This window comes from Canis aureus, chromosome 2 (genome assembly GCF_053574225.1).
Source record: "Canis aureus isolate CA01 chromosome 2, VMU_Caureus_v.1.0, whole genome shotgun sequence".
NCBI classification, from domain to species: Eukaryota; Metazoa; Chordata; class Mammalia; order Carnivora; family Canidae; genus Canis; species Canis aureus.
This window is the reverse complement of record NC_135612.1, coordinates 59,412,542-59,440,498: the sequence shown is the minus strand read 5'-3', so window position 1 is coordinate 59,440,498 and position 27,957 is coordinate 59,412,542. Positions and strand designations below refer to the sequence as shown.

General features: G+C 52.5%; 1 protein-coding gene across 3 annotated transcripts in view; it reads left to right on the top strand.

The window, feature by feature from the left end:
- PPP2R2C (protein phosphatase 2 regulatory subunit Bgamma) overlaps nt 1-27,957 on the top strand; it is a 134,052-nt gene that overhangs the window by 37,790 nt on the left and 68,305 nt on the right. The window lies entirely within an intron of this gene.

Here is a 27,957-nt window from a genome sequence, read left to right as displayed (position 1 = left end):
GTAGTAGTCTGAACTCGGCCATAGTCTGAGTATTTCCCCCAGGGAGATTGGCAGATACTACAGTAAAGCCCCCTCCTCCCTCTGTTGTTCAGCTGCTGGGTTGGGTAGGCTCACTCTGAGATTATGTGCTCGGTATAACCGCGAATGTCTGGCTGTGGGCCTTACTGCACACTGAGACTCTGAAAACCAGTTTTTCCCAGCACCCTGTGACGGGGTGAGGGGGTTGTTGTCACATAGTGGGGGGGGGGGCTCTCTCTTCCTGAACCTGTGGTTGCCTTTGGCTTTTTGCTGATACAAGGCAGGAGAAGTGGAAGAGATTTGGGAACCAGACTGCTGGCGCAGGCTGTGTGACCTCAGGTAGCTTGCTAGACGTCACTGGGCCTCGCCTTCCTTCTAGGGAATCTGAATGATCACCATGGACTTCCCAGAGTTTCAGGGGAGATCAGCGGAGACCATGCGGGTGGCAGCTGTGAAGCAGCACGCCCATCAAGGGTCTAGTTGTGGCGGACTCTCATTGATTTTGGTACTAGGCAAAATGCAGCTGATTGTGGAGAAGGAAATGGATTCATGTGGCCACTTAAGTGGACGTTCACATCCCAACTTTGGTCCAGGCCCAATTGGGAGGTGGTATGATTGGCTAGGCTCTGAGTGGCACCCTTAGCCTAGGCACCTGGGACATTCAGATGGGGGTCAGGCCCCTGTAGACGTGATATGTGACCTTGGGCAAGGCTGTCCGCCCCTCTGAGCCTGTGCCCTTATTACACCCTCTCTGCACAGACCAGTTGGAGCAGGCCATGTGCAGCAAGGACCCCCTCATCCTCAGACCTCTGGAAGCTTCCTGGGAGCCTGCCTGTACTCCTGGAGCCTTGCTTCTTGGACGTGACTGGGCATTCGTTTATCCCCTGACCGTGAATTTTGTTCTGTCAAGAATTGATGCCCATGGTGTTAGCATACAATAAAGCTTCAAGGAGCCAGTTAAATGCTATGGGACAGGTCATAAATTCAGCTTTTCATCCCTGTCAGAGCTTTCTCACTACAGAAAAAGGGAAGAAGAGAGAGCAGCACAATGTATTTGGGGTGAGCTTAATCTGGAGCAACATCCAGGACTACTAGGGCCCCTTGTGCTGGTTGTGACCATGGACTGGGGTGTAATTCTGATCAATGGGCTGGAATTCATTTTCTCTCATACTGAACTGCTTGCTTTTCGGTTTTCCTTAAATATTTGTTGATTCCTTTTTTTTTTTTTAAAGATTTTATTTATTCATGAGAGAGACAGAGAGAGAGGCAGAGACACAGGCAGAGGGAGAGGCAGGCTCCCTGCAGGGAACCCAATGCAGGACTCGATTCTAGGACCCCGGGATCACGACCTGAGCTGAAGACAGACGCTTAACCACTGAATCACCCAGGTGCCCCTTGTTGTTATTACTTTCATGGTTTTCCTTCTTTATGGTCTTAAATTAAAACACATCTTAGTGAGGCTTGTAGTCCTCATCATGTTTTTTTTTTTTTTAACCATGCATGAAGGCCTGAGATTTACTATTAATTGACTGTTGATTATCTGATTTGAGCCACACATTAATTTTTTTAAGGGATGTGACAATAAGCCTAGACATGAAAATAAAGATGTGATGTTTAAGTTAGAGAAACTCAACGTCACTGTCAGAAATTCATGCTGCTTCTGCCCCGTCGTGTGGTTTAGAGCCAGGGTGGCAAGGACAGCCCGTGGACCAAAACCAACCCACTGTCTGTTCTACATGCAATTTTATGGGAACACAGCCACCCCTGCTCATTTACAGATTGTGTGTGGCTGCCTTTGCATGGCCACGGCAGAGATGGGGAGCTGCCGCAGAAGCTGTGCAGCCCATGCTCTTTCTATGTTGACTCTTTGGCCTTTTATAGAAAGTGTTTGCCAACTGTGATGGTTATTTGTCAACTAGGCTGGGCGGTGGTGCCCAGATGTGTGGTCCAACATTATTCTAGGTGTTTCCGTGAGGGTCTTCTTAGCCGTGATTAACATTTAAATCAGTAGACATCAGGGCAGCTGGGTGGCTCAGCGGTTTAGTGCCACCTTCAGCCCAGGGTGTGATCCTGGAGTGCCGGGATCGAGTCCCACATCGGGCTCCCTGCATGGAGCCTGCTTCTCCCTCTGCCTGTGTCTCTGCCTCTGTCTCTCTCTCTCTCTCTCTCTCTCTGTCTCTCATAAATAGATAAATAAAATCTTAAAAATAAATAAATAAATCAGTAGACATGAAGTTAAGCAGAACACCCTTTATGATATGGGTGAGCCCCATCTAATTAGTTGATGGCCGGAATAGAATGAAGACTGTCGTCCTCTGAGCAAGGGGGAGTTCTGGCAGAAGACAGCATCAGACTCAAATTGCAACATGACCTCTTCCTGAGTCTTTAGGCTGCTGGCCAACCCTGCAGCTTTTGGACTTTTCAGCCTCCATAATCACATGAGCCAATTCCTTATTAGATTTCTTTCTCTGTATAAACATCCTATTAGTTTAGTTTTCCCTGACTCATATGCCAACCCTCTATATGAAGAAAGTGTGTGGCCCAGGGTCAGACCCATCCGTAGGGAAAGACTGCATATCCTCGGAGTCAGGCAGACCTGGGTTTGAATCCCAGCTCTGTCCCTTCTTGGTTGGGACTTGGAGCTGATCCCTTTACCTCTCAGGATTCTGGTTCTGTTCCTGGAGCTTGCGGTCACCTGCTGCCCACTTTGCAGGGCCATTGTTCATTACCGAGACACTTAACAAGGGGCCTGGTGCCTGTTCCCATCACTGTCAATGTTATCACTGTAAGTAAGTTGCCTGGCTTATTCATCAGTCTCTTGTGAGTTTGGTTCAGAGGAGTTGGCCTGCCAGGGCTGCTAAACTCCAGCTGCCCTGACAAGATGTGGTTTCTTTCTTTCTTTCTTTCTTTCTTTCTTTGTTTCTTTCTTTCTTTCTTTCTTTCTCTTTCTTTCTTTCTTTCTTTCTTTCTTTTTCTTTCTTTCTTCTTTCTCTTTCTTCATTTCTTTATTTCTTTTTTCTTTCTTTTAAAGATTTAATTTATTCATGAGAGACACACAGAGAGAGGCAGAGACTTAGGCAGAGGGAGAAGCAGGCTCCACACGGGGACCCCAGTGCAGAACTCAATCCCAGAACCCCTGGGTCGTGACCTGAGCCAAAGGCAGACATTCAGCCACTCAGCCACCCAGTGTCCCAAGATATGGTTTCTGAGCCAGAAAAAAAAAAAAATGGAGGTCCTGGCCTTTGATGATAGAATCACAGGTGGCTCTGTGACAGTCTCCTAGCACCCTCCATAGAACCAAACAAGCCCCTGGACTGCACTGTCACCTGGGCCCAGGATCTGGACACTGGGATGGTGTCACTTGAGAGCAACTCCTATGAATGTGGTCGGAAGATGGGCGCTTCAGGCAAGCTGTGTCCTGACTTCTTGCTGTGAGCGAGTCTTGTAGAGAGGTGTCTATCCAAGCAGCTGCTACAAGGTGTCAGGCACAGCCACACTGACAGGAACCAGAGGCAAACAGAGACCATGTAGATCTTCTCCCAGGGGGCCCATCTAGGGATCTGGAACCACTGTGGGGAGAGATGGGATGAGCTTGTGGCAGGTGCATGAAGAGGATGGTACAGAAAGTACTTCAGTGCTGGATGACCTGGAAGGTGTGTGCAAATCGTGGCTGCTCACCTGGCCTGCTCTGTGGCTTGTTTCCTCATTTGCAAAGCAGAAGCACCAGTACCCACCTCAGTGGCACTCCGTGTCAGGGGGGAGCTAAGATTATTTGTGACCTGGGCCCAGGAGCCTCCTTCCCACCACCCTGCCTGTGCTGTGCCCATGTAGGTTGGACACCCGGAGCCTCTACCTCTATACCTGTCATGCCTGTGAGATGGGAACCTCCTTCTGCTTTTAGCTGCTTATGGGGCTTCTGTTGCTGCAGCCACTCCTGTGGGGGGCTCACCGTCTAGCAGGAGATGTGCAAACAGACACATAACCAGGGAGCATCTCAGCCAGTGACTGTGGCAGAGAGAGGTGGCAGAGATGGGGTGGTGGCTGTCATCACTGGGTATATGGATAGGGTTCATGGGGAGGAGGGCAAGAGAGGGCATGGCCTTGTAGGTCAAGCAAGGGGTCAGCTGGATGAAGCCCAGAGGCGCAGTGGGGAGGCTGCTCCCATTCCTGTCTGGCTGGAGCTGAGTGTGGGAGAAGGAGTGAGGAGGCTGCGATGCTGTCAGGGGCATCATCCTGGGAAGGCCCCAGCATGGCCCGATTGCAGATGACAACACCCGGGATGTGGTTGTTGAGTTAGTTGGAGGGAATTGTCCTGTGAGGATTTCCTTGTCTTCATTTGAGCACCAAGGTACTGAAGGCTGAGCCCCCTCATTCTCTGCTCAGTTCTTTTATTTGCTCAGCAAACATGTCCAGAGTACCTGCTGTGTGCCAGACCTGTTCTAGGCACTGGGCATGCAGCAGGGGCCTGATAGATCCCTCTGGGCCATCTAAGAGCAGTAAGTAGGGGTCTGAAGGTGGCCCAACCCAGCTGTGAGGGTCTTATTAGCAAAGAGCCAGGCTCTGGACCAAATAGGAGATTGGGGATGGCCACTGTGTGGGTGGGAAGATCGCAGGCTTCCTGTCAGAGCTGAGCATGCATCCTGCTCTGTCAGGTGACTACTGGATGACCTTGGGCAGTTGACCCAACTTCTTGGGGGCTCGTTCCTCTTTCTATAAAGGGAGGCTGGACTTGATTTCTAGAGGTTCCTGGCCAGCACCACCCCCTCCATGGTGCCATTCCTGCTCTGCTCTAGAGTGGTCCATCCTGTCTTCTAACACTGCCATTGAGAATGCTTTGGAATGCTGGCAGGGTGCACAGAATAAAGTGGGGCTGCTATAGGCTTCATGGGGATGACATGGTCTTTGGATCTGAAACATAAGGACCACGTGGTCGTGCAGGTGTGAATGCCTGTAGCAAACACACATCTCCCTGAGCAGACCTAGCCAGCTGCTCCCCATGCGGGTCCCAAACCCTGTGTCCTGAGGCCATGAGCACCTGAGGGCCAGGCACTGTCTTGTGTCCAGTCTCCCTCTCCAGTCCGCCTGGAGCCCAGCACACAGTAGGCCCACAGGAGGAGCTTGTAGAAACACATCTGCAAACGGAAGGATTGTGGCTGATGGGATTTTTAGCAGCTGACCATGGAAGTAGTGGGACTGCAAGGCTGCCTCTCCCCTCCATGATGAGCGTGTCGTGTGAGGGCTATAGACTGCTGGCTACCTCTGATCCAAGGAGCTGCATCCTGGCCCTCCCAGGCTCGGCAGAGAGACCCAGTTGGTCCCCAGGACTGAGCCCCTGAGGAAGGAAGTGATGGGCCGTGGCCCCGTGGGCACCATAGCAATGGCTGGGTGGGCTGGGTGTCTCCTGGCTCCTTGGGTTGGCTGCGTGGATCAGAGCCTGTCTCTGGGAAATGCCCTCCAGGGCACACTCAGGTAGTGATTCTGGGGCCCTGCTCTCCCTGCACACAGATTTGCCAAATCCCAAAAGAATGCCACTCCCCGCTGTCTCAGGTTCAGCTCGGGCTGCCCTAAGAAAGGACTGTAGCCTGGAGGCTTAATCAGCAACCATTTATTTCTCACAGTGTTGGAAGCTAGAAATCAATAGTCAGGGTCCCAGCCAGTGTGGCTCTTGGTGAGAGCTCTCTTCCTGGTTTGCAGATGGCCACCTTCTCGCCCTGTGCTCACATGATGGGGAGAGAAGAAGCAAGCTGTCTTGTTTCTTCTTAGGAGAGTGCTCATCCCTCCGAGGGCTCTACCCTTGTGACCTGATTGTCTCCCAAATGCCCCACCTCCAAATACTAGCACACTGGGGATTTGGGCCTCAAGTTAGGCCCAAAGGATCTGATGCAGGAGTGGCTTCAGAAGTGCAGGGTTGTGCTGCTCTGTTGGGGACGGGCAGGGACAAGCTTTTCTAAGGGTTTCTGTGTGTGCCCAACAGGAAATTGCAGCTGCTTGGGCTGCCTGGTGCTCTGTTCCTGCAGAAAGGTAGAGGGTTTTGCATTTGCTCAGGATCCAAAAGCCACATGTACACACTTTGGGGCAGGTGGCAGAGGTGAACATGTGATGCTCCTGAGTCTGTGCTTCTGCACATGTGCTCTGAATCCCCATGGAGCACTGGGACGAGGGCTGCTCCGTAGAAAGATGGCACCCCTAGGCTTTGGGAAGCGCTGCCATGTCAGACCTGGCTGGCCAGGGTCCTCACAGGACTCATAAGGAAGGGTTGGCATGATCCTGTTCTCCAGGTGACAGCACTGCTCTGAGGCAGTTCAGATCAGAGAGGTTATGCGTGTGCCTAGGACACACAGCGAATGAGGCACAGAGCTGAGGGTGGCTAGCATGGGGCTCCTGAGCCTGCTCTTAGTGGTCGTGGGGAGGGTGTGTAGCTGAGCTTCTGCCCTGGCTGGGCACAGGGTCTTCTCGGAGGGGCCAACGGGGAAGAGCTCACCAGGGTTGGGGAGGGCAGGGCGTAGGCTACTGTAGGGACCCAGCAGAGAAGGAAGGCCCTTGACCTACCCCATGCAGCCTCTGCCTTAGGGCATACAGCACTGCCACATCCTTCCTCTCTTTCCCTGACATCCCCAGATGAATGAGAACAGAACAGCGAACATAGTCTTTAGAGCCTTCTAGGTCCCGGGCTCATGCTAAATTCTTTGCCTATATTAACTTAAGTCTTCCCCAGGATAATCCTCGAGCTGGAGACATGTATCCCCAAGTCACAGAGGAAGAAGTGGGCACAGAGAGGCCAGCCAGGCAGCTAGACAGCGCTAGAGTCGGGATTTAAAACCTAGAAAGTGCCTCTGAGGTCTTAGCATTGGCCATTTGTGAGTGAAGAAGTAGACTCTCTGAGGTGAGGTCATTGTCCCGGGTCTTGTGGGAGGTGTGGTGGCTGGAAGGGTCACTGCCCCACCTGCCTCTGCCAGAGAGCTCTACACACAGGGCACAGTCCTGAGCCTTTGCACACCCGGCCCCTCTGCCCAGAGTGTCCTTACTCCCCCAGTGTCAAACCCCACCAACAGTCCAGACCCCCGCACAGCCTGCTTTGTGGAGGCCTTTCCTGGGCTCCCCTAGGTACTTCTCAGTCACACTGCTTGCCTGTTTGACGTCTGCCTCCCCAGCAGGAATGAAGTTTCTTAAGGACAGGTTTCTTGCTTACTAAGCTGCCCCTCCCCCCATGGATAGCACAGGGCCTGGCACACAGCAGGGCTCCGAATATTCATTGAAGGAATGAGCCAGTGCTGGGTGTATGCACTGCAGTCCCTCCCATGCAGGGCACAGCCCTGGGAATATGGGAGTGTCTAGCAGGCCGTGGGGCAGGCTGTGAACCACTGGGTCGTTCCCTGGCGTAGAGACAATGTGTATAAAATGCACAACATGTTACTGGCACTTGGTGGGCACTCAGTGCTGGTTATTATTTTGAGACTTTGGCGAAGCAGATGTGACGTTTATTGAGGTTCTGCTATGTGCTAGAGCCTTTCCATGTGTTACTCTTAGTGGGCTGAACTGTGTGTCCCCTCCCCAGATTCATATGTTGGGTCCTAACCCCCAGCACCTCCCAGTGTGACTGTGTCCTTCTCCAGAGCTGGTGCAGGCCAAGTGGGTGGACTTGGTTTCACCCCCAAGGCCACTAAGCTCAGAGGTTCCTGCCCAAACCCTTTTGTAGAATGTATGTACATATGTAACCTGGCCTACTTACTAAGCCCATTTTCACCGGCATCTCATTTGATGCTGACCACACCCCACAAACAGCCACATCTGAGCAGGGGCAGGCCTGGTACTCCTCTGCAGCACTGTGTCCCGCGCCCTTCCCTCTTCCTTCAGCTCACTGGCAGTGGAAGCCACTTGGTTGGTAGGCACTATGCCAGCCAGGTCTGCGGCAGCCGGTGGGCACCTGGGACAAAGCAGGTGATGCTCTCTCTCCAGAGTTGTCCATCACGGTGAGCCATGAACATTCAGTGTAACACCTAGGTGTCAGGTGGGGTGCCTGATTGCCAGGAATGGGACCGGGTACTGGTCCCAGCTGGGGCCTACAGACCAGGCAGGAGCTGCAGAGCCAGATTTGTCAACGGGCAGCCTGGGAAGCCAGGAAGCTTGCACTGACCTTGGATGGGACAGACAGACTGCAGGTGCAGCTACCATGGCCACCACCGAATTCAGGGCTCCTTCTCTTTACGGGCATCCGATTGGCCCGTGCAGGTCATGTGGCAGCCAGGAAGCCCGTGATTGGCCAAGCCCGGGTCTCCTACCTGCCTGTGGTTGGGGCACAGAGGGGGGTCTCTGGCCACTGTATTTCTGCAGATGTGAGCAGTGGGGGTTCACCCCAAATAGGAAGGCGGTGCACACAGAGCAACCAAAAGGATAGCAGATGCCCACCATTCCCACTGCACGTCCCCCAGTGCACTTGGGGTGAAGGGTACTGACATGGGGTCAAGCCTTGGTGCCTCTGACCCAGTGATCCCTCTACCGGGAATACCCTCCATCCTCTACACAGCCCAGGCCTGCACCCCTCCTCCATGGAGCCCTCCTCAAGCCCAGCAGACCACCCACTCAGGCCCCTCCCAAAGCTGCTTGGCCAGTTGGAGAAAGCATAGATTTGGTAAACAGGTGATGCTACAGTCACCTCAAATATCCGATTAGTGATGTTCAGCCATGTATTTAGTGAGCATGCCGTGTGCAGGCACAGCCCTGGTGTCAGGAATGTTGGGACCATCTCTACACGTCAGATTCACATCGGTCCCGTCATTGTCAGTGGCACTGCACATATATGGCCATGGTACCTTGTCTTACCAACCTTCTTTCTTGGGCAGTAGGTTTGTTTTTACTCTGTTTCTACCCTCTACAGGGCCCTGGAATTCATCACTTGCATCTGCATGGTGTGCTGAAGAGCATGATGATAAACTCATGGGTGACAGTGTCCCTAGCAGATCATAGATGCTCAGCCGCCAGCAGTTCCCTTTCCAGACCTGAGCAGGTGGGAGCTAGAGGTGATCATAGGGAAGCAGCGAGGGGCCTGCCCCTGCGGCTGGCTCACTGGAAGAAGCTGACAATTTTGGAACAAGTCTGCTCCCTGGGACCAGAAGCTGCGCAGGCAGCTCTGAATCCAGGCCCTATGAGAGCCTTGCTGCCTGCTTGGTTGACGGGAGGGAGGGGACATTCTCCATCCTCACACGGCAAATGATCTTATTCTCACCTTTATCGCTGGTGGTTCGTGCTCATGGAAGGAGGCATTGTCAGTGGGGCTTGGAAAAAATAAGCCATTTGTTGTGGCCATGTGCCAGCCTGCGTGTTGTCACACAGCCTGTCCTTGGGAAGTCTTGCCCACCTGTCCTGTGGAGTAGAACATCTGTGTGCATGCGCGAGTGAGACAGAATTGTCCACACCCCTGATAACATGGTTCTCCAGGGGAGGCAGCTTTAGTGGGGGGCAGAAATTGGGAGCTCCAGACTGTAGTGGGTTAAATAGTGTCCCCCTCCAAATTTGAACCCACCCAGAACCTCAGAATATGACCTTATTTGGAAATAGAGTCTTTGCAAGTGTAATTACTTATGATGAAGTCATACTGGAGTAGGTGGGCCCTGAGTCCAATGACTGGTGTCCTTAGAAGAGAAGGGACACACAGAGACACAAGGGGAATGTCATGTGAAGGCAGAGGCAGAGACTGCAGTGACACGCATACCAGCCAAGGGAGGCCAAGGGCTGCAGGCAACCACCAGAAGCTAGGAGAACGAAAGGACCGGCATTGCCCTGGAGCCTCCAGAGGGAACCAGCCCTGCTGACACCCTGACATTGTACCTCTGTCCTCCAGAACCGTGAGACAATACATTTCCATCGTTTCCAGCCTCCGAATGTGTACCGGGAAAGACACAGACCCAGCCCAGCCCCTAGCTCGCTGACCCCAATTTTCTTCCTCTGCAAAGTGAGGTGTTGGACACTGTAGGGGGTGGCACATTTTCGTTGTCAATAGCCAGATCCAGAATATTTTTGACAGTGTCTGTGTTTGTTGCCTAGTTTTCATTGCTTTGTTGTCATTGTTTGTTGTTTGTTTTACAACCCTTTACAAATGGGGGATCCCTGGGTGGCGCAGCGGTTTGGCGCCTGCCTTTGGCCCAGGGCGCGATCCTGGAGACCCGGGATCGAATCCCACATCGGGCTCCCGGTGCATGGAGCCTGCTTCTCCCTCTACCTATGTCTCTGCCTCTCTCTCTCTCACTGTGTGCTTATCATAAATAAAATAAAATAAAATTAAAAAAAAAAAGTTTACAACCCTTTACAAATGGAAAAGGCACTCATTTTTGGTGGTGGTGGGGAGGGCAGAGAGAGCGGGAGATACTCTTAAGTGTGCTCCACGGGCCCAGCGGGGCTCAATCTCAGGATCTCCTGAGCTTTCATGACCCTGAGATTTCACAGCCCTGAGATCATGAGCTGAGGTAAAATCAAGAGTTGGATGCTTCATCGACTGAGCCACACATGCACCCTGACAAATGCAAAACAAATTCTTCTTTTTTTTTTTAAAGATTATTTATTTATTTATTTACGAGAGAGACAGAGAGAGGGGCAGAGACACAGGCAGAGGGAGAAGCAGGCTCCTTGCAGGGAGTCTGATGCAGGACTCGATCCCAGGACCCTGGGATCACGACCTGAGCCAAAGGCAGATGCTCAACCACTGAGCCATCCAGATGCTCCGACAAATGCAAAAGAACATTCTTGATCTTGGATTGGCTTTGGCCCAAACTACTGGCTGTAGTTTGCCAGCCCCTGGACTTGAGGCATGAACCCTGCCTGTGGGGAGCCTTAGCCCCACGCACAGCTGTCCTGGCCAGAGGGTCCTGCATTCTGCCATCAGCCACATGCTGTTGGAGGGGCCGGCCTGGAGCCCCTCAGGCCTTGGTTTTTCCACCTGTCAGTGGGAACAGGGCTGGTTTTCCTGAGTGAGGGCCATGGGACAGTGCTAGGCGGGCGCATATCTGTCTGTGTCCGAGCCAAGGGCCTGTCCATCTTGTTCACGTTTCACTCTGGGTTGCTAGACACAGGGTCTGGTGCGTTGCAGGAGCTCAGAGGAGAGTGTTTGAAGAAAAGGGAGCTTTCCAGAAGCTCTCTCTGGATCAGGTGTTCTCAGGTCCCGCTTTCACAGCAGTGACTTCATGCTGTCATTGTCCCTTCGGGAGGGCAGGTCCTTTGGCTGAGTCATCTCCATACAGCATTTGATGATGGAGGAGAAGAGCCAGAGAAAGTGAGGCATGTCTGACGGGTGTTTGAGCTAGTCGGGCGAGTTGAACCGCACCCAACCCTGGCAACAGCTGAAGTGCTAGGGCCCAGCTTTGGTCCCCCAGATGCAGAACCTAGAAAAGAGGGAAATGATTTCTAAAAGCAGTGCCAGCCGGTCCTAGGAGCATGGAGTTTGGTGTCAGACCCGGGTTGGGATTCCAGCTTTGCAGCATGGCAGCTGTGTGACCCTGCATGAATGTCTTAACCTTGCTGGGCTTCAGGCTCCTCTGGAGGAGGGCACAGCAGGCCTTCCTGTTGGGTGTGTCCTGAGGACAGGGTAAGGAAAGTGCATGGCATAGAGCAGCCTGGCATACAGGGGCACTTGCTGTTCCTAACAGTTTGGTTGCCAGGTGGCTCTGAAGGATAAAGCCTCATGTTTTTGCCAAGCCTCTCTCCTTCTGGAGTGGGTTTGTGTCCCCTATCCCCTTGGGTCCTTCCCATCCTGGCACTGTGCAAGGGTTGTTCTGGCTACCCTCATTTTACAGATGAAGAAATAGAGGCTCAGCAAGGGAGGTGATGTACCTGAGGCCACAAGGCAAGGCACAGGGCAGAATGGATTGCAGCCTGGTCCTCCTCCTGCCCCCCCCAACCTCCCCAGAGTCACTGCCTGCTCAAGGCATTCATTGTCTTGGCCACAGATGGTTGGGCCACATTGGCCAGAGCTAAGAGAAGCCTCCGTCATCTTAAATTGTTGGATTGAATGACAGAAATCCATCAGGAACACTGCCATTTGAGGCATGGTGACTCCACTGAGCACCTCCTGGCTGGCTGCTCCATGGACCCACCTTCTTCCTCCTTCCCCTCCCCCATCCCTCCCCAGGCACACACACAGCTTGGAGCCTACCCTTGATTAGATTCTCCTGGCTTTAATCAGTCTGTAGTGTGTCCCAAGAAGGCCTGTTTGATTGTCCTCACATAGGAGTCATCTTTGAATTATTGCCACAGGGCTGAGGCCATGGGCTGGGGTCCCTGGGGGCCCCTGACTCAAAGAGTCTCTGCAGGAGAATGTGTTTACTCAGAAACTGGAGCAGGGTCCAGAGGGAGCCAGGCAGGCTGGGGCCTGGAAATGCATCCTGTTGAGCTGTCCTTGGGATTCGAGTAGCTAGAGCTTGTTTGCAATATATTGCAGGGAGGAAGCCCCAGGAGGGCCACAGAGAGTGGGGGCACCAGGAGCCCCAGAAAGGGGCTGCTGCTTAGAAGAGTCCAAGGCCCAAAGCCTGTGTCCACAGGTGGTAGGATTGGAGGAAGGGCCATGCCTTTAATGAGTGAACACCTTGTCTTTGGGGCCTGAGCACCCCTGAGCTCTTCTTGTTTTCTTTAGTTTTCTCAAAAGCAGCATCCGCCTACCCCGTCCCCGTCTCCTTCCATTCACTCCCTCCCCTGCTCATCCTTGAGGACGTCCTTACAGGGTGCCCAGGCTATAAGGGGACATGGCTTAGGTATCTTGGCAAATGGGCTTCCTAACAGTGAACTCCGGGATTGGCCTGGCAGACCCACCAATCTCTAGACTCTGGCAGGCATGCAGGGGCAGAGCACAGTGGGTGGCCTCCCTGCGGGCACCTGGCTCTGAGGAAGAAGGGAAGGGGAGGGGAGGGGAGGGGAGAGGTGGGGGTCCTTGTGCCAGTCCTCCTTCCAGATGCACCAGTTAGTTACCCTCCCTCCCAGGAGGAGGGCCTCCCCTGCAGAGATGCAGCAGGAGTCTGGAACAGGTGTCCCCCCAACTCTGGCAAGTGGTCCCAGCCATCCTGTGGGGGTGGTGACTGTGTGGCCCAGTGGGAGGAGCCCAAATCTTAAGAAACAGAAGGAACAGAGCCTGGTTCTGCCACTTGACATCTGTGTGGCCAGAGGGCATGTTGGCAGCACAGACTCAGTCAGTGGGTCAGTGTAACTGGAGCAGAGGTGAGGGAGGGGGGATGGCAAGAGAGAAGCCTAATTGGGGTGCTGGGGGCTCAGCCAGGGCTCCCACTTCCTCCTGGAGCTAGCAGCTGGTCTGCTGTGTGGGAAAAGCCAGGCTGGAGGCAGTGGTGGTGAGCGCTATGCCGAGGGGAGGCTGGGGGATCCCAGAAACGCACGATAAGGGTGTCAAGACAACAGAAGGGATGGGCTGCGCTGCTGGATTGGCCGTGACATTTCATTCAGACCTGGGTTTGAATCCTGGCTCTCATTCTGGGTCACTGTCTGACTTTGCCAAGTTCTATGACCTCCCTGAACCTCACTTTTCTCATCTGTGAAATGGGAGAAGCTCCCCACTGTGGAGTTGTGGTGTGCATATAGGGCACCTGGCCCAGGGCTGGGCAGCCTCATGGGTATGGTATCCTGGTTAGCATGTTGACCCGAGGGAGGTAGAGGGGCATTGAGCTGAGTCTGGCTTTGAACCTGGGCTGATGGGTGGACATAGCAGAGGAGTGGGTTTGTTTTGGAAGACGGTGGGTGCAGTCCTAGACATGTTGTATTTCAATGTCTTGTGAGAAATCCAAGTAGAAAGACCTAATATGACAAACAAGGATTGGAACAAAAAATTGAACCGGGGGTCCCTATCCCTTGTCTTGTGGGTACAGGGGCTATGTGCTCTGTGTGGGCCCAGAAGGCAGACTGAGATGAAAAGGGGACTCCAGCAGGGGAACACTTGGGGAACTATGTTCTCCCCACCACAGCTACCTTGAATTGGAATGGATTGTGCAAGGGGGTAGTGAGGTCCCCATCATGGGAGGTATGAGAGTCAGCTGGAGGTCTACCTGTGGGGGCGTGGAAAGAGGACACCAGAGAGGGCTGGTCTGGATGACCTTCAGGTGTCCTCCTGTGTGTCCGAAGCTCTCGAGAGCCCTTGGCATCTGCCTGGCCTCTGCACAGGATTCAAAGTGTAACTGTCGCCCTGGTCCCCACCTGCTTGAGCCTTGGCTGCACAAGCTTACCCAGGGTTTCTGTGTGTGTGCATGTGCGCACGCGTGCGCGTGTGTGTGTGTTAAGCAGAAATAGTAAAGCAGGCACAAATTTGCCTTTAAAATAAGTTGCTGAGCGTCTGCCAAATGCAAATAGATTTAAACACCTGGAAGTCTAACCTTGAGACGTGTCGTTGGTGGTTTCCAAGGGGCTCTGAGCCCTTGCGGGCTGTAAGGGCGGACCCGCTGGCACTGGCAGGCGTGGGCCCTTTGGGAGGCATCCCGTCCCGGATGTTTACCTCTGAGCAAGGGAAGTGCAGCTGGTCCTCGAACATGTGGTCAAGAGTGTGGCTGTGATCCATCAGCTCTGTGCCAGGACAGGGCTCTTTGTCCATCCATTGTCCTGGCATTTCATGGTCCTGTCCCCCCAGACAGCACCAGTTGCTGTCACCGCCCATCCCATCATCGTGAGCATGAGTGAGATGGTGCTTTGGCCACTGGGAGAGTCAGGAGCAGCAGGCTGGTGCAGGAAGCTGGCAGCACATGCTGAGCATCACTCACTGCCCTGGGCAGGAAGTGCTTTCACAGGAGGCCCCGAAGCTCAGAGGGATTGGGTGACTGGGCTGAGGTTTCACAGCCAGGAGCAATGAAGGAGCTGAGGTCTCTACTCCCTGGTCCTCCCTCCACACTGTAGGGCCTCGCTCTAGATGGCACCTATCACAGGGCCTCGTGAACACACCAGCAGCTTACCCGGAGTGTTCTTCCCTGCCTTCTTGCGTCTCTGTGCCTCAGCTTCCCCATCTGTACAATGGGAGGAACACTTGCCACTTTTGCAAGGCTCTTTGAACTGGTGACTTGAGAGCCTGATACTAGCTCTATATAAACTGTAAGTGTCTGTCTCCTTCCTGTACAGTTAAAGGGACTGTAGCGTTTGCCTGGTGCTCACCCATGGCCTCCCACTCCCTGTCCGACTGCCCTGACCCCAGCAGGGAACAGAGCCGCCCGCATAGCACCTCCACCAGAATTCCCACTGCGCACACGGACAGAGCATTCCCACACCTAGCGCAGATCTTCGAGAACCAGCTCTTCTCGTTCAGGTAGAAAATAATACTGAGCACTTTTTTTTTGGTAAGATTTATTGATTTATTTATGAGAGACACAGAGAGAGAGAGAGAGAGGCAGAGACACAGGCAGAGGGAGAAGCAGGCTCCATGTAGGGAGCCCGACGTGGGACTCGATCCCAGGACCCCAGGAACACACCCTGGGCCGAAGGCAGGCTCCAAACCACTGAGCCACCCAGGGATCCCCAATACCGAGCACTTCTGAATAAATCTTGAGCAACTTACCAGCTCAGACCAGTTCTAGCTCCAGCCAGGAGCAGGACATATCGGCAGTGTTCCATTTCTTTGAATGTTTATCTGTCGAAGCACACACCATACCCACATGCATGCACACGCAATTTCTATTGCTGTCCTGAGCGTTATTTGGTAGATTTGGGTCCTACTGATCTGTTTCTGGCCATTGACTGGCAGCATGGCATTGACTGCAGAGCCACGAGTGACGATTCTTGATTCTGATGCAGGAGGATGAACCCATAGGAGGGGGTGGAGGGCATGAGCAGGGGCCTCAGAGGCTGGTGGTGGCTGGGAGCTGACTGGCCCTGGGTGGGAGTCCAGCTCTGCCTCCTGATAGTTTTGCTGTTGGGCCAGGCACTCCCCCTTCTCCAGCCCAGGTGTCTTCACTTGCCAACAAGAGGATTGTTGGGGTGTCTAGATTTAAAAATGCGGGTCACACAAAACCCTACAGAGGAGACCCAAGTCGATGTTTGCTGTCATCATGGGACCCAAGGCTTTGCTCTTGCAGAGACCAAGGAGCTAGGAGGTGGCTTCCACTCACAGGGGACAGGTCCTGGCTCTGGAGATGGCGCCAAGACAAATATGCATGGGCTCTGAATGTGCCCCTGCACCGTCGCCTGGTAGTGTAATTGTGGTGGAGCTAGGTGGTGCTGGGGTCGTTGGTGGGGCTTCAGCAGCAATAACATTGGGTGAATCCCCACATCTGAAGGCCCTGGCTTTGACCCCAAACTGCTGAATAAACAGAGGGTTCAGTTTCAGCTGGTGGGAGTGTGCACACGTGTGTGCACAAATCTATGTGTGTGTGTGACTGTTTATTCTGGGGGAAAAGAGCAGGAAATATTTTCTTAAAGATTCTATTTATTTATTCATGAGAGAAATAGAGAATAGAGGCAAAGACATAGGCAGAGGGAGAAGCAGGCTCCATGTGGGGAGCCTGATGTGGGACTCTATCCCAGGACCCTGGGATGACGACCTCAGTCAAAAGCAGATGCTCAACTACTGAGTCACCCAGGTGTCCCAAGGGCAGGAAATCTTGAAGAAAGGATTGCATGTCCATTCTGTGGGCAGGGGCTATGGCTCTATTAGAACTTTCTTTGGAACCCAGCTGATGTCTCCTGTGCAGGATGTGAAATGAGGCTGCCATGGGATTGTTCCAAGTGCACAAAAGCATAGGGTGGGGCCAGTGAAGCTCTCAGAGCCCTTGCGCCCTTGCGCACTTACTCGCCCGCAGGAGTGGTGCTATTTGGGTGGTTTTTCATTGTTTGCTCAAGCACACAGCTGGCATCTAAGGACACCTACTGTGTGCCTGGGGACATATCAGTAGAGGCAGGAGTCACTGCCATCTTCGGTATCCAGCTTGACCTCTCTGAGCCTTATCTTCCTTACCTATAAGATGGGGTGATGCCACCTATGGGGCAGGATATTTTCAGGTTATTTCAGTGCATTGAACAATGACAACATTTAGCAAGGGCCCCACACATGATTTGTAAATAAATACTCTGTTCCATCTCTTCACATCCTCCTCCTGGTTTTGACTGGCAAATGATGATCAGACTTCCGAAGTTGTTAAGAGAATGTTTTATATATATATGTAATTAAAACAGACCTTTTATCCAAGGTAGCTTTTTCAAAACCTTTTCATCCAGTGAGGATTTCCTAGGCTCCCTCTTTATGCTCCTCCCTGGGCAAGGGCCCTGGGGGTGCCCGAGTAGGGAGGGGACAGACTTGCTCCCAGGAACGTGCACTCCTAGAATCTCAGGGCTGGAGGGGACCCAGCACCTAAGGCATGGCTTGTTTCCCGATACAGCATTTTCTACATGGGAATTTGCACCTTCTGTTCACACATGTCCAGTGCCAGGGAATCACCATCTCCCCACCATTCCACCTGCAGCTTTGACTGGTGGGTTTATCTATAAACTGAGCTGACTTTCCCTCCCTAAGTGTCCACCCACTGGACCAGTTTGGACACAGACCAATTTCTGCTTCCTCTTAACCATAAAAACCCATCAGACACCTGAAGAGTGAGCCTTGTCTTGGCTAAGCATCCCACATTCCTTCCAGGGTGCCTTTTGGAACAGGCTTTTGGATTCCTTCTGCCCCCTTAGTGTTCTGCTCAGAATGCACTTGGGTTTGTCTCTGTTGCTCTAAAATAACATGTCTGTGATCAAACCCAGCTACCCAGCACACAGCAGTTCCAACTGTCATATGCCCTGGTCCTTGTGGCCCTGTTCAAAGTTGGTGGCTGTCATGGGCACCCTGGTCTTTATGAGCACACCCCCTGCTGAGTGACAAATGGGTAACGTCATAGGAGTACTACCCCCTACACCTCAGTTTCCTTATCTATAAAATGGGGGAATTCACTCAATGTTTCATAGAGTTGTCATGGGGAGTGAAGGAGGTATAGCAGGTGAGTCATGCACCCAAATTGGGCATGGCACATGGGTGCCCAGTCACGGTTGGCTGCCATGGTCACTGTCAATTTATTATTGGTCCAGACACCCTGGAGTGCTCCTTTGCAGAGCTGGGCTGGCATATATGACCCGATACCAAGTCTGGTCCGCCAGCTGGGTAGAGGCAGGGCCTGCCACCCCCACCCCCATTCCCACCAGCAAGAAGCGCTAAGGAAGAGAAGGGAAACAGTGACTTTCATATTTAACACTTAAAGACAACCTGATGTTTGCCAGGCACTGTTCTAAGTCATTTTTGACTATTAACTCGTTTAGTCCTCAAAACAATCCCTTGAGGTATTATTATTCTCATTTCCCAGATGAGGAAACTGAGGCCCTATGAATATTATGTAAATGGCAGAGACACCAGGACAGCCCAGGTGGAGAAGAGACGCCAGCTTGAAAATGTATAGAGTGCAGTTAGTTCAGGGAAAAACACAGGTTGTGTGGAGCAGGGGTGAAGAGGAGGAGAGGTGGGAGGAAGGCAGGATGGGCTGGGAGAAGCGAACCTCTCTCCCGCTTCTCCTTGCTGCACACCAGGCTCTGTGCCTGAGTGCCACGCGTTAGCACTAACACTCCTATGTGCCCTAGAAGTAGGCACAGACAGCCTGGGCTGGAATCCCAGCCGCACTCCTTGCCTGCCTGACTGTGCGCACCTTACGTGTCCTCTCTGACCCTCGGTCCCCTCATCATTAAACTGGAAGTAATGACTGTCCCGCACACAGGGCTGCTGTGAGGATCAAGTGCTCAGTGTATGTGAAGGACTCTGATCCTGTGTGTTTCTAAAAGAGAGCCACTTGCCCAGACTTGCTCCTGTGGTCAGTGGCAGAGCCCTTTCATCCTCATCTGTCTGGCTATAGATACACCGCACCGCCTCATGTTTGACCAAGCCCTGTCCACACACCAGCTAGAATGCCCCCTGATGGCCCCTTCCTTCATGCTGGACCTTCCTGCCACTGCCCCAAATGCTATGTGTCACCTGGCATCCCCTTCATTATCTTTTTTGATATTTTATCTTCCTTCTCAATTCGAACTCAAATCCCAGACCCCCCCCCCACCCCCCGCCCTTAGCTGGTGCATGAGCTCCCCTCTCCCAGTACCAGACCTCCCTCTGGTGCACACCCCCAGTTACATGGTCTCTGCAGCTGCTCCCCAAGTTAGGCTGGGGTCCCCTCCTTCACAGTGGGTGACTAGGGCACACTTGGAGCAGAGGGTTAATTAAATCACACAGCAAGTTTTGTAGAACATGGGATGCTTCATTAGGCCTTGCATGAACAAGCACGCCCAGCACCCGGTGCAGGCTCGTGAGCTGGTGTAATTACAGTTACACGTGGCTCCATTAGCTCGGAGCAGCCACCGGTGGGCTTCTACCTCAGGCTCCACAGAAAGTGGCCCTGAGCTCGGGAGCCCAGTTCTACGCAGGCATACTCATCTCTTGCTGGCTTGCCGGAGGCACAGAGCTGGGGCCCTCAGTTTAAGGGCTTATGAGGGACATATGTAGTTCAGATGTTGACGTCAGTGTACCTTCTCCTATAAACTGCTTCCTGAGAGATTGCCCTTAACTCTGGAACCAGCTAGGACTTCAAGGGGAGGTGAAATGGAGTTTTCATCAAACAGATGCCAAAAGAAAGAAAGGAAGAGTGTTGCAGATCCATCTGCTCAAATTAGAGGGCTGAGCACCTGGCACCCACTGGCCAGTTTTCCACGAAGCTGTGAGGCCACACAGGATGGGGGCTTTGTGGTGTGAGTGCCCTGGGATCCTTTTGGGGACCCTGAGACAGTGACATTCCTGACTGGCTCTGGCCCCTTGAACTGGACCCAAGGCAGCCACCCCTGATCTGTCCTATCCTCTCTTTACCCACCAACCTCTGCAACCCTTGCCCTTGGGATTTCTCACAGTGTGACACACAGACTTCCTGTGACAGATGTACTCAGGGGCTGGTTTAAGACACAGCTTCCCAGGTCCCACCCAGACTGGGGACAGGGCCAAGGAATCTGCATTCTTAACAAGCACCACGGAAGTCATCATGCCCTGGTCTGGATTATTCATGTTCTTGTGGCCTTGGCTTATGCGTCCTGCAACCCCTAGGAAGCCTTACACCTGCTGAACTCACAGCCCACTACTGTTCGTGGGCCTACTGGTGGGGGGGCAAGGTGATTGGCTCAGCTCTTTCAGCAGCCTGATGATTGGCTGCTTTCAAGGGGGTGTGTCTGCCCCTTGATCCAATCCGCTGAGGGCAGCGTGGAGGCATAGTCATGCTGCAGAGAACCACTAGGTAGCTGGTGGCAGGTAAGGGGTTGACCCTAAATGATCTCATGTCAAGATTCTTAATTTTTACTATGTCTACCAAGACCTTTTTTATAATTAATGCCACACATAGAGGTTCTGGGGGCTAAAACGTGGGCACGTGTCTTGCAGGCCCACCACAGTGAAACATTAGTGTTTGTACAAATGAAAATGTGAGGAGGTTGGGGCACCTGGGTGGCTCAGTGGTTGAGCGTCTGCCTTTGGCTCAGGTCATGATCCCGGGGTGCTGGGATCGAGTCCCACATCGGTCTCCCTGCAGGGAGCCTGCTTCTCCCTCTGCTTATGTCTCTGCCTCTTTCTCTGTGTCTCTCATGAATAAAAAAATAAAATCTTAAAAAAAAAAAAGAAAATGTGAGGAGGCTGAGACGTGGTTTTCTTTTTCTAGGCTGCAGAATGCCTGCAGCAACGGTGGGCTGTAGGAAAGGCACACTAACCCAGCACATCTGCCAGTGCCGGGGACAAGTGCTGGTTCATGTTGGCTGGGCTTTAAACCGTTTTGGCCAGGACTGGGCAGGAGTTAATAGATAAGTAAGTCATTTGCATGCAGAAAGACAAGGATGCCTTACATTGCTCAAAAGTAGATATGGTGATACCTGTCCCATGCTCTGAATAGGGCCGAGCTCAGTACAAGCACTTAATAAATGCTACATCTCATCATTGCAATGGTGATTATCATGATTGTATATTTATATCCATATCATACACCTTTATATTACTATTGAGGATGATAATCGATGAACTAGAGAAGAGGCCCCTGCCAAGGTACAAAACAAAGAATTAAGCTGAGTCTGTAAGTCACCAAATGGGTTTTGGTGACAAAAGCCTTTCTTTATGAGCTCTCCTGGCTCCTTGGTGATGCCATTACCCTTGGTCATGCTTGTTCACAGCTCACTTTATATGCCCATCCTTTTTGTATATGATCATCAGGATGGCACTAATTTGGGTTTGCAAATGAGATTTTGTGATGTTGTCATGTCAGCATCTGGATTCAAGATGGGATGCTTCCCAGACCCAGACCCTCCGGTGTAGCCTAGGAGCAGGCCTAGCCCCTCCCACTACCTAATCACCCCCAGGAGCCTGGGGGATTTGCTAATGGGCCCAGGAAACCATAAACAGTAATGAAAGAGCTTGTGTTACTGCGGGCATGGGGTTGCCCTTCCCCGTCATTGCAGTGGGGATCTTTCTTCTGCCTTTGAGCTGGATGTGAAAGTTCTTTCTCCCTTTTCTCCCTTTGTCCCTGCACTCCTTACCACCCCCACTTGCCCATTTATTCATCCATTTATTTGTTCAGGAAACCATTGTCAAGTGCCCACTTAGAGCCAGTTTCCAATGCTGTCTTTCCTGTTTGCAACAGAGGATGTAGGAGGTGGCCGGGCTCCTGTGGGATGGGAAAGAAGGGCTGTGGGGTCTTCAAAGAGCAGCCCGGCCAACCTTACCCAGGTCTTCTACTTGGGAGCCCTGTGACCTTGGGAGAGTCCTGTAACTCCTCTCATTTGGGGGCAACTAATAGAATAGCAGTTGTCTTACAAAGCAGCTTTGAGAATTGAAGGAGGTGGCGGAAATGACCCCACACACACCTGGCATGGGGCAGTGAAGGCAGTGAGGACTCTGATGCTTCTGTAGTGCTCATTTTGTGCCAGAGGCTCTTCTGAGAATTTCATACCCATGAACCCATCTAGTTCTCCCCATAGCTTCCTGCCTCTCCACACACGGGGTCCCCCACTCACCCATGCTGCACATCAGGCCCTCCGCTGCAATTACCTGGTACCCCGAACCTCCCCCCCACCGCCCCACAATTTTGGTACCTACTTGCCCTCAGGCCTGATGCAGCCCCTGCTCCCCGAGGTGCTCCAGCCTCCCCGGCAGAGCCTGACAGATACAGATTCTTGGCCCCCTCAACTCAGAAATATCAGGGCCCATCATCTCCTTACGGGCTCCCTGGGAGATTATGATGCATCTGCAGGTTGATAACTTGCCCCGTAGGGAACTGAAGGTTATGCTCTCATGTCTCAGCTCCTTTGTCTTTGGATGGCCAGCTGCCCAGGTGCTTCACAGGTAACATTGCAAACACTCAGCCAGACGCAGGAAGTGAACAGAACAAATGCACCTTGAATCTGCAAAGTGCTTTGTGGTCGGGCAAGGTCATCAGGGGCAGCACTTCCCCGTGGACCTGGATGGTTCTGGTTGGACAGGCTGGAAGCATCTACTTCCAGTGGCTGCTTTCCTGGCTGTGGAAGAGCAAGTTCCACATGCAGTTTCGGGGCACCTTGTGTGTGCCAGTGCCTTGTCTGACTTGGGAGCGAGAGGTGGTTGGGTGTTGGTGCCACCAGAGAAACTTGAACTTCAGGGAGATGGAGGCATGGGGGAGGGGACCCACAACACCTCCCATTTTTCAAGGTTGCTCTCCAGAGGCCTGCTACAGAGCCCAGAACTGGGGAGCAACCCAACTTCTTGGCTCAGGAAGGAAATTTCCACAGTCCCTCTTCAAAGACTCCAGATCCTCCCAGGGAGACAAGCTCTGAGCACCTCCAGGAGGGAGTTGGGACACTGCAGGTGGGTTCTAGTCCCAGCTCTGACAATTGGCCCTGCCATTTAACCCCTCTGCACCCCAGCTCCCCCATCTGAGAAATGGATATAGGAATAAATACCTTAGAGGAGGTGTGGGAGGGTCAGTGGCGTGGTGCACATGCATTCCCAAGGCCATGGCAGGAGCTTCACTCATCACAGTCAAGGTGTTAACCAGTGAGGATGTGCACTCCTGGGAGGCCCACGTGGGCCTGACCTCTCTGCTCCAGCGCAGCAGGTGGTCGGTCACTGTCAGCTGACCAGAACTAAGCTAAAAGGGACAAGGATAGGCAGTTTGGAAGGGAGGCCCTGGGAGTCACTGAGTGGGGGTGGCTGCAGAGGCCAGGGCTCAGCCCAGGATCTGGGTGGGACATGGGGTCTGAGGGAGACTCCAGGTAGGCCTGGGGGGACCGCTCTGCTCCTGGAGCATAGGGTGGCTCTGGCCTCAGACTGGCTATGTGAGTCCAGGCAGGTCCCTCCACACTTCTGGGTCTCCTTTGCTCATCTTTACAATAGCAGCATGACAGTTCCGCCCCACCCCCGGGTTGTCGGGAGACACAGAGGCACACCTGAGTGTCATGAGCACAGTGCACCCCAACTTGACAACTTGACACCCGCCTCATCATCAACCGTGGTGTACAGATGAGGATGCCAAGGCACAGAGATGTTGAGTAACTGGCCCAAGTAACTGGCTCCCATGAGCATCCGGGGTCAACCAGGAGCTGTGGTTGCCACTCAGAAGTCATGGCACCTGCTGTTCCTGTCTTGGTGACTCTCAAAGGGGAGTGACATGCAGAGATTCCAATGGGAGGCCCAAGATCCACCTCCCTGCCCCTCGCCTCCCCTCCTCCTCCCGCCCTGCCAGAATCACTGCCTCCTCTATTTAGAGTAAGTTTTGTGCCTGATGGAGTGCCAGATTTAGCAAAGATAAAGACTGCCCAATTAAATTTGATTTTGGAGAACAATTTTTTTAGGACGCATATGTCCCCTATAATATTTGGGATATGCTTATGGTAAAAAATGATTGGTGGTTTATGTGAAGGTCAGATTTAATTGGTTGTCATGTCTCAATGTGGCAACTCCCATCCCTCTATATGTTGGGAAGTTGTAGAGTTGCAGAATTTCTAATTTCCTGATTCTCCAGCTACCACTACCCACTTCACAGATGACCAGACTGAGACCCTGAGAGGCCAAGCGCCGGAGCCAAGGTTGAACAGCGAGGCGCTGGCAGGCTTGGGAGGGAGCTGGGGCTTTCTGGTGCTCCTCTGTCCCCTCACCGTCACAGGGTAGAATGGCAGAGGTAGCAGTTCATATGTCTAACCCCCAGGACTAAATCTCCCCGCCAGGGGAAGAGGTTCGGGGCTCAGAGAGCAGGTCAGCACGTTCCCTGAGTGGTGTCCCTGCCGGCTTCCTGCCAGCCCGGCCCAGCCAGCGGCCACCTGCTCTGTCCTGCATCTCTGATAAACTCTACACACTTGGAAACAGAGTTGTGATTTCAGCATAGTTTCATTTGTCTTATATATTTTTTAATTAAGTAAAACACCAGGAAGTGGCTGGAGGGGAGGAGGGAAGGAGGGGAGGGAGTCATTCTTCCCATTCTTGTGTTCAGACCAGTTCCCAACGCAGACTCTGCCCCGGTCCTGCGTTTCTGCCTCTGAGGCTCTGACCCCTCAGATGAACAATCTGCCCATTTAAGCAAGACAGAATTGCTCTGGGACCCCGCTTCTTTTTAATACCTCGTGCCGCCAGCGATGTCCCGGTGGACTTAATCACCCCGCAGACGGTGGGGACGCGCGTCCTGCCGAGCTCAGTAATTGAGACCCTCAGACAGCTCTGTGGTTCTAATTAGCCCAGACTGGCTCCTTCTGGCTCCGGTAGAGTTTACAGCTTCTCTGCCTCCAGATTTACCAGCTGGTCCTAGAAGCTGTGAGTTAGTCACGCGACAGCAAGAGGATGCACAGATTTCCTGACTCAGTTGGTCTTTCTCAGCAGGCCAGTCAGAGCCTCGCAGAGAAGTGGCTCTTGAGGACCCCGTCTACCTCCCCTCTCTGCTGGCCCCTTCACAGGGTGGGTGCTCCAGCCGTGCGTGTGCATGCCCCTGGCCACCTGGAATGCCTCCCCAGCAGCCTTGTTTCTGCTCATACTGACCTTATGAGACCCAGCTTCTGCACCACCTCCCCCAGGAAGCCATTTCTGATTGCCCTTGCTGGGACCTCACAGTCCCCAGGTCTCTCTCCTTTAAAGCACTGGCCACACCACATGGTGTTTGTTTAGCTCTCTGACTCCTTGAGGAGACTGGGAGCTCATGAGACCGGGGCCTCCATGTCTGAATTCCTACATGTGCCTACTGTGCCTACTGAATGTGCCTACTGTGGTGGCACAGCATGTGTCTGCTGTAATGAAGGAGGGGGAAAGGAAGAGAGGGAGAGGGAAGGAGAGAAAGAAGGAAGGAAAGGAGGGCAGGTAGTACTGTGTCCATTTTGTAGATGAGAACACTGAGGATACATGACTGGGAATGGGCAGAGCCAAGCACCGCACCACTCCTACTTTCCATCTTAGGTCTAAAATAGCAAAGAAGAGTGTCTTTTTGCTTTGGTGAAACAGGAATGGTTTAAAGAAAAAGCCACAGGTGAAGTGCAAAGTGCAGAGGACTTGGGGTCAGGCAGGACCTTGGACAGGGCACTTCAGCCTTCCAGTGTGGCTTCTCTCCTGCCTAAAGTGGAGACCGCAATCCTCACTCACCTCCTGGGTTGCTGGTGGGTCAGAGGAGACAGTCAGAACAGGGAAAAACCGGCCCAGGCAGTGTTCTAAGAGTGTCCTCCCCACAGCCCCACGAGGAACTTGACACCCGCCTCATCATCAACCCTGGTGTACAGATGAGGACACCAAGGCACAGAGATGTTGAGTAACTGGCCCAAAATCACACAGCCAGTGCATGGCAGAGTCAGGATCTGAACCTGAATCTTCTGGCTGTGATACTGGTGCCACTGATTGTGCTGCTCCACTGCCTCCAGTATGTAAGCTTCCATTATTGTTTCTGGCTGCTGGGGGTGCTTAAGTGGCAGGCACCGTTATCACCATGCCAACACACTCTGCAGTAACCTCCCCTGCTGTGTCCAAGTGGGAGACTCCCCTCCCAGACTCTGCTGTTTGTTCAGCAGGAAGAGTTGGCTCAGGCTTGTTCCTGTCTTGCTCATAATTTTCCTCTGTGAGCTCACAGCCAGGACACTTTGGAGCTGACCTGTGGCCCCTGGAGCCACTTGGATAAAGTATGACAATGGAAGGCGGTTGGGCTCATGGATGCTACATGCAAGCCCGGCTCCGGGGCATCTCAGACCAGGATGCACTAGGGTATAGGGCTCTGAGTTGCGTGGAGTCCCATGCTTCTGTTCCATGCATGGCCTTGTCCTTGGTCTCTGGAAGGCCAAGTAACTGACTCATTGTTGTCTGAACTCACGGGGATCAGTGAGATTGCTATTACAGACATTGTGCATAACGACTCGCGGGCAAGCTTGTGCAGAAATATTAACAATATACAGCAGAGGAAGGCTTTCGGAAGGCTGGAAATACTCAGAAGTGCCTTCCTTAAGCATTGGCCGAAGTGTCCATCTCTGAAACTGCAACCTTGCTGTCAGCTGGGTCCAGGGGATGGAGAGAAGTGTTGTCAACCTCACCGGTTTTTTTCTAGGACAGGCGAGCTGAATGGTGTGCTAACATTTCCAATAGGGTTCATGACTCAAATGTTGAATACAATTTCAGATTTAGTCTCATAATCTGGAAGTTTTTTCTATGGCGGTGATATTTACCTTTGGCCAAGTATTGATGGTAGCATCCAGCCATGCACCATTTTGGCTAAATGTGTAGTGGACACACTGCTGCTTTTGGCAGAATGTCTCTGTGAGCTGAGATCATTTTATCCCCCTTGAGATGTTCTCTTGGCGCCTCCCGGCTGAGCTTCCCTCCCTCACTGCCTTGACCACAGCAACCTCGTGAGCAGAGGCAGGGCATCATAAGGGACGAGAGCCGCAAGCCTGCTGGTGCGAGCTTTGGCGCAATTCTGGGATGTGTGCTGTCAGGATCTCATTGGCTCACCTTCATGTCTCCTCTCGGCTCTGGGCATCTTGTGACAAATGGCACCAGCCTAGGAGCATGGGAGGGTCCTTGATGGACCAAAGAGCTCTAAGAGCTAAGGAATGTTGCGTGGATTAGTAGACACATTAATAGATCAAACACCCAAATTACCTACCATGCTTTTAGGGTGGTGGTTGCCAACCTTTTAGGTGTCAGGAACCCTTTACGCTCTTAAAAATTATTGTGGATTCCCTAAAAGCTTCTGTGTATGTGGGCTATTGCCCTCGATATTTATCATATTAGAAATTAAAATTGAGACACTTAAAAAGATTTATGTATCTATTTATTTAAAAATCAAAAAAAGTCCATTATATGTTAACATAAATAATCTTTTCTCCCCCTCTGGAAAATTACCCTGTTTTCCAAAACCAAAAAGCATTCACGAGAAGAGTAGCATTTTGTAAACCTCTTTAATGTCTGGCTTAATAGATGACAGCAGGGTCCTCACACCTGCTTCTGCATTCAGCCTGTTTGGATCTGTCGTCTGGTTAAAGTGGGAGAACATCCAGCCTCGTGCAAATACGTAGCTGGAAGACGCATGACCCCCATGAGCATCCGGGGGTCCTTGGAAGCTCTGAGGACTGCTGATATAGGTGATGGATGAAGCCCAAAGAGAAAGCATAACTCACCCCCCCCCCCACACTACCCCAGGTTACTTCATCCATGGATAGGGAAGCTCAGAATCTTAGAGCCCTGACAGTATCCAGAAAATACTGGCTTGACCTGAGAACCCCAGCCAAGACTCCCGTGCTTTGGCTCTACTGTCCCCAGCAGTTATATCCAGCTGTAGACTTCTATCATCCGGCTGGACTGGACATTTCTGGTGGAAGCCTGCATTTGACGCTGGATCAGCTGCTCACAAGTTTTCAAGCTTCACTGCTATGTTGCCCACCCCACCCCCTAACATCGCATCAAAATGGTCCTGACTGCCTTCACTGGCTGGTCCAAGCCTCAGC